Below are 11,157 nucleotides of genomic sequence, written 5' to 3' on the forward strand. Positions count from 1 at the left end.
TCAAAACGATCCCTTCCCGCCAGTGAACGACGGGCCGCACAACGTCCGTTGCAGGTCAGGGGTTACAGGCCCGGGTGGGTCCTCGGAGCATGACGGATCCGTCGCTGGCTGCTTACGGGAGTTTCCAAGGTCGTCCGCACTTGACGATGAGGAATGGTGTGGCCGCTTCAATTCTAGCCTTCCCAATTACATCTCGTCGTCCTTTTCAGAACTGTCTGTTAATTGGTGTAGTGGGTTCCGAAGACACGGGTCGCGGCTTTGCTTGAGGATTTGATATATCGGGTTCAGTGGCTGCTCGTCATGCGATATGCACGAAGTTTCAGCGGTAGCCCGCCGGTCTTGGGGGTCCGCCGCGTGTTTTCGGTGTCCTCGCCCGGCTGCCATTTGGCTACCGGTAAGCTTCATGCCAGTGAGCTTGCCCGGCGTGCTTTCTGTGCTTGAGGTAGAAGGCGAACGTGGCACCTTCTCGCTGTGACTTGCTGACGGTCCTAAGTTGTCTGACGCCCTTGAGGTGGCTTAGCTCCCAACAGATTGTGACTCCGTCTCCGCAGAAGATGAAGTGTCTTTCTTAGCTAGTATACCGAAGGATGAGTCGTCGGGCCACGAGCTCCAGTCTTTGTCAGTCGCTTCCGCCCGAATGTCGTCCGCCCGGCCGACTTGGGCCTTTTCTGCTTCGTTCTGCGACGCCGTGGTTTGAGCTCGTGTTTTGTCCGCTGCAGTGGCCTGTGTCATGCGGCGAGCTGCTGGTGTCGCGCTTGCAGCTGCTGTGTACGACCGTGGCTGCAGGCAGTCGGCTGTGGCGTGTTCCCCGGAGCATCGGCGGCACAGGGCGGAACATCCATTTCTATCGTGGCAAAAAGCTTCGCATCTCGCACATCGCGGCGTATGGCAGTCTTTGCCAAGGTGACCTTCCTGTGAGCATCTGGGGCAAACCTTCGTGACGCCCTGGTAGTCGCACATCATTCGATGTCCTTGCACTGTCATAAAGTTGGGCACTAGCTTTGACATTTCTAGTCCCACACTGTTGCCCACGTTTTGACGTCCTTTGAAGGTCTGCTCGAATATGTCCAGAAATTTTCCATCTGGCTCAAACGCTGCCGTTAGTGACGCGTCGCCAAGGTACAGGGGGCACATGAAGACCATCACTGTTATGACTTGAGGGGCGACTGGGGCTACTGGCACAGCAACTTCATTTAGCACAAAAGCGCCTCGTGATGTAAGCTTCACTGCGGCAGCCGACGAGGTTACCGCGATGCAAAATTTCGTGCCACCATGGTGCTGTAAAGACTTCAGTCCTTTCGGTCCGGTAACTTATTCGACGGCATCGATGATGTTGTCCGCAGTCGAATCTGACAATGCGTTAGAACAGAAGCAGTGTGCTTTTGGATGGCGGGGCCTGGAACGCCATTCTCACGCTGGAGGCAACCGGCCGAGCCGATCGCGGGCAGCGGGAGGGGGGGGGGTGTGATGACTCAACGTTGATAACAAGTGCTGCCTCTTGATTAAAACTGGTCCTAGCCAAACGGCCGAGAAACGATGCGATTTATTTGTACGTTAATAGAATTCATTTTTTCACACCTCGTATTTAGTTCTGGCCAAAAGCTGGACAAAGAGTAGCAAAGCAACTCCGACGTCCATTCATGAAAAATCACAATTGTGCACCGACAGCGGCAGCGCTGGCTTCGCTGCATTGCTTTTATCCCTCGTCCGCTGGAAGTTTCTTGTTTCGCTTACAAACATGTTAAAATTGAAACCTTCTTTTCCCAGAGGTCAAAGCCCCGGTTGCTTGCTTGCACGCGTACACTCGATTGCGCCCATGACGTCACACCAAATGCTTGCCGGCCAACATTATCAGGCATGTCACGAGAGATGCTACAGCACTTGTTTTAAAAACTGATGCAATGTCTACATGTCCAACTCGAGCACCAAAGCCTGGAAGGAAAAAAATTACTGTGCAAAATGCGACTACGTCACCCGTCCAACATGGCTTCTACGCTGGCTGCATAAGCAACACCTCTGCAACAACGACCACAATCATCGGCAAAAAAGTGGTGCCTTTGGCTGCTTTAGTGCACTCATCGTATGCCTTGCAAGTTGCAACGTGGCGGAACACCGCACCGAAGTCGACGAAGATCCTGCCGTGAAAAGCAAACCCGGGAATGCGTGCGAAACGTCTACAGCGTGCGTTATTGTGTCGGCGAGTGGCGTCCGACGGCGAGGGCCCGACGATTGAACGCGAGACGCAATGTGTGCCGGCACGCGCCCCCGACACGCGCAGTAGAAGTGAGTTGACCGGAGCCCGCGGAAGCCCAACAAGGACTGAGCCGGCCGGCGGCGGTTTATTGAACAACACACAACGTACATGCGGACACACGTGATTGGCTGCATGCAATCACGTGTGTGCCGTTACAGACGACATCTGATGACAGAGTACACTAGAGCGCACTCAGTGTGCACACCACTCACAGGTGGCGCCGCGACACCACATCATCCCCCCGTCGACAAAATGAGCATTATCACAGGGTAATACTAGAGAAAGTCCCAAGATCTCCACTAAGGAATGTTCACGCCACACGAGCGGCGGGGAGAAGAACAGTTCGCGCACAGGCACAAGTGGCCTAATACAACAGATACGTCACATATCTTATGTAACGAAATACACTGCAAAAAGCACAGAACTGAATGTCTCCTGCGATGTCGTGGCTGGGCCCACTAGCCACGGCATTATAGGAAGAACTCTTTTGATTTTAAGTGACAAAATCTTTGAGCCAGTCAGGTCGTTTTGTCTGACGGCGCGGACCTATAGAAGTCTCAGTAGAACTTGTTGAAGTGCGACCATGTTCGGTCGTCTTTGAAAACCTTGTAGCCCCTTCATTTTCCCCCTCCTCAGATTGAGATTTAGTGAATTACTTGAAAAAGGTACCCGCGCCGGGTCTTGCTAACTTCCTAACGCTCCTTGGGGAACAACTGATTCAGACCCTTCACTGTAAGAGATCTCTGACGAAGCAGAGTCTGGCTGAAAACTGGGGGTGGAGCCCTGCAACGTAGGTGCACCAGGGGACTGACTGCCACAAAGATCTAAACTGGAATAAGAATAAATAGGTGCTTTGGGTGTAGAAGAAACGGCGGCATTCTGGAAAGAATTCCTAAGAATTACTGTTAACTTGGATGCATTCCACACTTTTCCGTCACTGAAGAGCTAAGTGGACGGCGCAACCTGAGCCTTCACTGTAAGAGGCCTACTATACTTGAAAAAGCCTTTTTCTATGGAGTCTTACCTTAACCAAATTGCCGACCTTTTTGCGGGTTTGCTGCGCACCTTTCCTTTTGTCAAAATACCCCTTGCTCTTATTCTGTTTTGCTGCAACCTGATGCCGGACATGAGGCAACCCATTCATTGGGCGATTCCGATACTTCAGGACGAATCCTAAAGTTGCTAATGTCTACTTTGGAACGAGGTTGTCGACCATGCAGCAAAAAAGCTGGAGACAGGCCAGTCACCTCATGTAGTGTGACCCTATACGAACTCAAAAATTGTGTGATGCTCCTCGAGGCATCTTTACCTTCAAGTCTGGCTACCTGCAAATGTTCCTTAGAACCCTGTTAAGGCGTTCTATTTGACCGTTGGCCTGGGGGTAATAATTGGACAAAAATATATGACGGATGCCCTGTTCCTTTAGATATTCCTGAAATTGTACAGAGACAAATTGTGGACCATTGTCAGTTACTAAAAACTCTGGTAGCTCTTCACGGCTAAACGACGATACCAACAGCTTATTGACATCCTCTGTGGAGATAGAATTCGTCCCAAGTACCTCAGGCCGTTTTGAATAGTAGTCGACTAAGGTAACAAGATACCTGGGAAAAGGTGCATTTAACGGGCCGACGATGTCCATACCCAACTTTCGCCACAGCCCTTCAGGACATTCAACGGGCTGCAACGGTGATACACGCGGCTTGGCCGGCTTGTCTGTCAGCTGACAGATGTGACAATGCCTGACATGTTCTTTTACAGAACGATCCATCTGGGGCCACCAATACCTTTCACGCAGAAGTTGCTTAGTACGTACTATCCCTTGATGATTTTCATGTGCTAATTGGAGGAAAGTAGGTACAGGAACACTAGGAATGATTACACGGTCACTACGCATGAGTAATTCGTCAACACAAGAGAGTTCATTCCTAACACGAAAGTAAGCCATTAACTCATTGTTTATATGCTTCTTAAAAGGCCAGCCCTAGGATACACATTCACAGACTTTTTGCAACGTCACATCTGCATTCGTTGCAAGTTGGACGGTTTCTTTGTCAACTACTGATCGCTGAATGGCGTCAAGGCCCAAAAGCGATGTGCCCTTATCGGTGACGTAGAAGACCGCGGAGCAAGACCGCTGCCACACATTGACTGGAGCTTGGAAGGAGCCAAGGATCCGGATGCGCTGCTTGGAGAAGTTTCGCAAGTCGACTACAGCTTTGAACAGGCTTTGCTGTTTGCTGTAATGACGCTGAAAGTCTTCTGCAATCATCAATGATTTAGACTCTTCTGTATCCACCAGTAGTCGCAGGGTAACGCCATCGACCCCAGCGTGGACGATTAAGTCTTTTCTGGAGGAGGTGCTAACTGTGAGCACGGACAACAAAGGACAATCCGAAGATAACACTGATGAGCTTGAAGTTGAGTTGAACTGAGTGGAGGCCTGCTGCTCCGGTACGACGTCGACAGCTCCCCTCGAAGAGACGCGCTGTACAGGGGCAGTCTTGCGGCACATCGACGCGAAATGTCCCCAAGCGCGGCACGTATTGCAACGTCGACTTTGGGCTGGACAATTTTGAAAACTTGAGTGGTGCCGTCTGCTTTCGCAGCGGTCGCACGATTGAGGTTGGAAGTCGCCTTGAGACTTCTCATTTGGGACTGGAGCACGGTACCCCGATGACGACTGTGGCTGAAAGTCGCCATCTTGGCCTCCCGGACCTGGTGACGTGACGTCACGGCCTCCCCGACTGGCGCGGCGATTCTTTCTCTTCGTGCCACCATATTGGGCGCCTTGCCCAACGGCTTCGACATGTTCAGGCTGACAGGGAGCAAACGCTTGGTTTGCCAAGGCTTCGAGCGCCCGACCGACTTCTTCCGCTTTCTCCAAGGACAACTCTTCGCCGTATGCCAGCAGCTTCTCTCTCACCCGCAAGTTGGACGAGCCGTGAACAATCTGATTGCGAACGCGTTCCGCGTACGTGAGCCCTAACTTGCATCGTAAGGCTTTCTCCTTCAGGACTGTCACGTAGTCGAGGAAACTCTCGCCAGTGAGTTGACGACGACTTGTGAACTCGTGACGTTCAACTAGCGGATTAGTGGACGCGGCGAAAAGCCAGTCGAGCTGCTTGACGAGACTGGCACGCTTTGTAACGGCCGGAGCCGAAGAATCTGGGTCAGACGCCGGCGTAGTTGGCGCCGCGTTACTCGGAGTAGACGCCGCATTGCTCGTCTCGTGTCGGGCTTCTTCCTGTTCGGCTGCCGCGAAATACCTCCGCTGTTTTTCCCGTCCAAGCAGGCCGACGAGTGCCGACGCACGACGCGCGTCGTTCCAGTCGCTGCCACCGGCCGCCTCGAGGTGGGCCCGAAACATTTTTTCCAATGAGTCCATGGAACCGGGGGCGGCCCCGGCAGCTGGAGGAAGACAGGAAGGTGCTCGAAGAGAGCCATGCCGACAGGAGAGGTAGTACAGAGAGGTGTGGTGCGGAGCAAGGGCGAATGATTAGGCGAGAGCTTGCCAGAGTCTGCACACAAAGAGCGCTAGGCCTCGCGGACGCCAGACGAGTCACACAGGACAGAAACAGGCGGGAGTAACAGGAAACTCACGGGTTCTTTCTACCGTGGTAGGAACCGAGGCGAAGAACATCCTCGTCGCCATGTTGTTGTGTCGATGAGCGGCGTCTGACGGCGAGGACCCAACGACTGAACGCGAGACGCAACGTGCGCTGGCAGGCGCCCCCGATTTGCACAATAGTTAAGTAAGTTGAGCGGAGCCCGCAGAAGCGCAACAAAGATTTAGCCGGCCAGCGGCCATTTATTGAACGACACGCAACGGACACGCGGACACACGTGATTGGCTGCATGCAATCACGTGTGTGCCGTTACATACGACATCTGTTGAGAGAGTACACACTAGGGCGCACTGAGTGCGTGCGCCACTCACAGGTGGCGCCACGACACCACACCGGTGGTGTCGTGGCGCGGTAATGCGGTAAGGAGGGAGATAGGTTAGATTTTAGATTCAGTAAGGAAAAATCAGCAGTCATGATTTTCAATGACAACGAAGGTAGTGAGCTTAAAATACAGGAGGTCACGCTAGAGATAACAGATAAATACAAATATCTGGGCGTATGGATAAGCAATGGGACCGAGTATCTGAGGGAACACGAAATATACGTGACGAATAAAGGTAACAGGAATGCAGCAGTCATGAAAAATAGGGCACTGTGGAATTACAATAGGTATGATGTTGTGAGAGGAATATGGAAAGGGGTCATGGTTCCTGGGCTGACGTTCGGCAATGCAGTCTTGTGCATGAGATCAGAAGTTCAAGCAAGATTAGAAATTAAGCAACGTGGAATTGGTAGGCTTGCTTTAGGAGCTCACGGGAATACACCAAATCAGGGAGTACAAGGTGATATGGGATGGACATCATTTGAGGGCAGGGAAGCTAGCAGCAAGATAAAATTTGAGAAGCGATTGAGAGAAATGGGGGAAGAGCGTTGGGCTAGGAAGGTTTTCAGCTACTTGTACGTGAAGAATGTTGATACAAAATGGAGGAAGCGAACCAGGAAGTTGACAGGTAAATACTTAGAAAACAGCAGGTGGCCAAACCAAAAAGAACTATCGGTTAAGAAGAAAGTGAAGGAAACGGAGACTGACAAGTGGAGAATGGGCATGATTAAGAAGTCCGCACTAGAGATCTATCGAACGTTTAAGCAGCAAATTGCCAAGGAAAGGATCTATGACAATACTCGGGGTAGTTCTCTACTGTTTGAGCCCAGAACGGGAGTACTGCGAACCAAGACATATCGGGCCAAATACGAAGGGGTAGACACAGTATGCAGTGCGTGTGGAGAGGAAGAAGAAACTGCCGAACACTTGATAATGTTCTGTAAATGGCTTCACCCTATAGTTCAGGATGATGGCGCAGAGTTTTTCAAAGCACTGGGGTTTAGGGACCGGGAGGGCAAAATAGACTTTAAGCAAGTAGACTTAACTAGGAGGAGGTTATCTGATTGGTGGCTAAAGTCAAGGCATGAGTGAAAATTAAACTCTTCACTGCAAAGTACGAATCTTCAAATTAACTTTTTAAGAAAAAAAAATAAATATAGCTTTGGGTTCATTAAGTATTACGGCTTGGTGGCGCTAGCCACCGCCCGATTTAAAGGGTACAGCCATATCCATCCATCCATCGATCCATCCATCCATTGGTGAATGAAGGGTCATGTGGCAGAGGGTGACGGAACGTGAGTGTGCGAAATGGTGCTGCGATGTGGCTCAAGCATTCAACCGGCCGGCAGGCTCTGCCTGTCTTTGTCGAAAAGGTCCAGGTTTTTCTGATTCCGAGGGGTAGGAGTGCTACGGTGGCGTGTACGAGACGCTGACGCGGCGCTCCGTCGATCGGACCGGATATGAGGCGGCAGAAGGCGGTCGTCAAGTGGTCGCGGAAATCAGTGGAGAAGTGCTTTAGTCGAATTCCGTCTAGTGAGTTGCGAGCAGACTCGCGACAGACGGTCTTTGGGGGACGGGTGGTTGCACAAATGCGACGGTGCGGCAACGTGCAGCCATATTCATCGATTATTTTGCCCCACTACGATAGCTTCCTCACTGCGCTCGCTGGTGTTGCTGGTTCTTGTTCACTTGCGGCTCACACCCAATGTGGAGAACTGCCGGTTGGTTGTTCTGCTTCTTCGACTTCTACATATTCCGCTAAGTGAAGCTGTGAGGAGTGATGAGTGGGTACAGAGGCAAATCACAGCAAAGCCCGGACGGGGCGTGTTCTCACGCGTCCTGGGTTCCACAGCGCTTCAGGTACGTGCGTGGTGCGTCTGCACATCTAGTGCGCAATTTTTCTTGGAACTTCCAGCAACTGGCAATTACATTCAGGTGAGCATGCGAGGATGTTTGTTTAATTAACGAGAGCCTACGACGGATGAGCTGGTATGAGGATGGTGTCCAGAAATGTAGTGTGTGATCAACAAACACGCGATGCCCGCCGTGGTGATCTAGTGGCTATAAGGTACTCGGCTGCTGACCCGCACGTGGTGGGATTGAATCCCAGCTGCGGCAGCTTCATTTCCGATAGTTGCATTTTTTGGATGCATTTCTGAAATGTTGTAGGCCCGTGTGCTCAGATCAGGGTGCACGTTAAGAACCTCAGGTTGTCGAAATTTCCTGAGCCCTCCACTACGGCGTCTCTTCATGATCATATGGAGGTTTTGAGACGTTAAACCCCACATACCATCATATCATCAATACAAGGCGATGGCCGAGGGCACTAGCGAGGTAGCTGCAAGAATGCGTGGCAACGACCATGTCAGGGACACAGGAAAAGCAAATTGGGGCTTTGCCGCTCCACCTTGCTGCCGGTGTGTGCGGGGTGGGTCGTGTGGTGTTCTAATCGATTTTATTTTTGTGACGGGGAATAGTGTATTTTCGAAGACGTGGCGAGAGCAGTCGTCTTCAGGTTAAGACGTCTCGTGAAGACGTGAAATAAAAATGGCTTCGCTTGTCACTGCAACTGTGAACACAAACACCAACACCCATTAGAAGTTGTTTTATTTATTTTTTCCCGAAATGGGCAAATTCCAAAAACGGCAAGAGCTTGGCACATACACACTTCTACCTTTTTTCTGAAAATGATATTATTAAATTACTCATTAGTTTTAATGAGCTAGTAGGGAAGTTAATAAAACTTAGAGTATGTACGTCTGAACATAAAAACAAAAAAGTTGGGTCTCTCCGATTGTGAAATTTCCACAGAAACATTTATTTTCCCTGAACAATCGTAATTGTGAACGAACACAGCTAGCGCACTCCCCGGGCATGCGGGCGAGTGGCCACGAACACAGCGTCAGCCGAGGCAGCGTGATGCCAAAGCTTTGGACACTCGCCGCACCCACGCGGTTTAACCCGATATCGTTGGTAAGTCTGGACACTCTTTCTTTTATTGAGAATAATGTAGAACTCACCCCCGCAGAGGGAGTGGGCCAATCCCGGAGGTAGTGCAATACCGGGCCAACCCGTGGCGGAGGTGAAGCAACCTTCAAGCACTCCGCCGCATCACAAAATTAAGTTTAATATCTTGGATCCATCCGGGATCCATATCAGATATTAAGCTGATAAGATCAGAGTGTATCTCTTATTATGTTCAAGACAGTGCAAGAAATGTCTTAAGTCTGCTGGATGACAAGGTGGTTGGTCTGTACATAGCTCCGGGATAGCCTGATGGAGTCCGGACGCGGGTGGTTGCACGAAGGACACTAGGACTAGGAAGGTGTGGGCATCGCAGGAACGCCTGGTACAGCAGCGAGCGAACTAGTGCGTGAAGTAGGCGTCAGGCAACGATGCGACGTAGGAGGACAGGTGTTGCCTGGCCCAGTGGTCTTTTAACTGCATGCATATCCCACGTGCGCACGGTAGATGGCGCGAGACGCTGCCACTACCTCGCTCACAGAGCTTTTTCATGAGACGCTGGTAGCGTAGGGAGCACAGGCGCAGGACGACGCGGTCATTGGGCGGGTCCCATGCGCCGGGAGCCTCGACGATGATGGCGGCCACCGTAGTTCTCTGGTAGCGCTGACGCAGGTAGTCGCCGACGGGTTGGTAGCGGGCGAGCTTGTCGTTTCGCGCGTTAGTAAGCCTCCGGTGTGTTGGTAAAGCCTCCTTATAGCGGCACCCGTTCGTACCGCGTCCCGTCGTAGTATGTAACCGGTCTTACGCTTTGACCTGCAAACATTTTGACCTCCAAGGTGGTGCCGGTGAGAAATTCCTTCTGTGCGTTGTTGAACAACAAAAAATAGTGCTCAACGTACATGCCAATAGCTGACAATGGGGTATGAGAGACAGGAGCATTCGGCTTTTAGTTAACGTGCACGCTGCGATCCCCATTAGCAGCCATTGCATGTACATTGAGCACTATCTGAAGGGAAAGGGTTGCTACGTTATACCCGCTGGGTGTAACCACCTTAGTTTTAGAAAGGTTTAGCGAGCGTTGAGCCGCAGTGCCATGAATATAATGAACTGGCATGTACCATGAATGAACTCGAGGTAGTTAAAGGTGGGAAGTAGGTACGAAGTGCAAGCCGTAAGAAAGTAAAAGCCGTATTCTCTTGTCTCTCATTTCCCATGCAGCCATTGGCATGTACATTGAGCTCTATCTGCCAGGAAAAGGTTGCTACGTTATACTCGCTGGGCGTAACCTCCTTGGTTTTAGAAAGGTTCAGCGGGTGTTGGGCCGCAGTGCCATGAAAACAGTGAACTAGTATATACTATGAACTCGACGTGGTTAAAGGTGGGAAGTTCCCCCGAAGCGCCAGCTGTTAGAAAGTGTGCGTGTGCCACCTCTCGTTTAGTCCTTGGAATGTCCGCTGGATGGCGGTGTTTCTATATGTGGAATATATGATGAAAAGATGGGAGATGGTGGTACTTGGAGTGTTGAATAGATGGACGAACGGACACACAGACAGATGCATGAATGGACGCATGAACGGACGCAGGGTCGGATGCATGGACGAACGCAGGAACGGACGCACGCACGGACGGGCAGATGGACGCATGGACGGTCGCACAGACGGAAGGAAGCAAGAACGAATGGACGGACGAATGCTTCGCCCCACTCTCCATCATTCACTCCGTGGATATTCTGCGAATTTTTTTCCATGAGACGGAGGTAGTTTCGGGAGCACAGGCGCAGGAGGACGCGGTCGTTGGCCGGGTCGCATGCGCCGAGAGCCCCGACCATGACGGCGGCCACCGCAATTCAATGATAGCGGCGACGCAGGTAGTCAGCGAAGGGTTGGTAGCGGGCGAACTTGTCGTTTCGCGCGTTGGTGAAAGCCTCCGATGTGTCTTCAAACGGGCAAGCCACGTCAATCACCAGAGCCTCTTTCCCGCGAACCAGG

At 51.5% G+C, this 11,157-nt stretch overlaps 1 non-coding gene across 1 annotated transcript; it reads right to left on the reverse strand.

Moving 5' to 3' along the window:
- Positions 1-9,233: 9,233 nt before the first annotated feature.
- LOC119168829 (U2 spliceosomal RNA) lies at positions 9,234-9,423 on the reverse strand. Its single transcript, XR_005109505.2, has one exon. It is a non-coding gene; the product is annotated as a U2 spliceosomal RNA (small nuclear RNA).
- Between the last annotated feature and the right edge of the window lie 1,734 nt (positions 9,424-11,157).

This window comes from Rhipicephalus microplus, chromosome 6 (genome assembly GCF_043290135.1).
Source record: "Rhipicephalus microplus isolate Deutch F79 chromosome 6, USDA_Rmic, whole genome shotgun sequence".
NCBI lineage: Eukaryota > Metazoa > Arthropoda > Arachnida > Ixodida > Ixodidae > Rhipicephalus > Rhipicephalus microplus.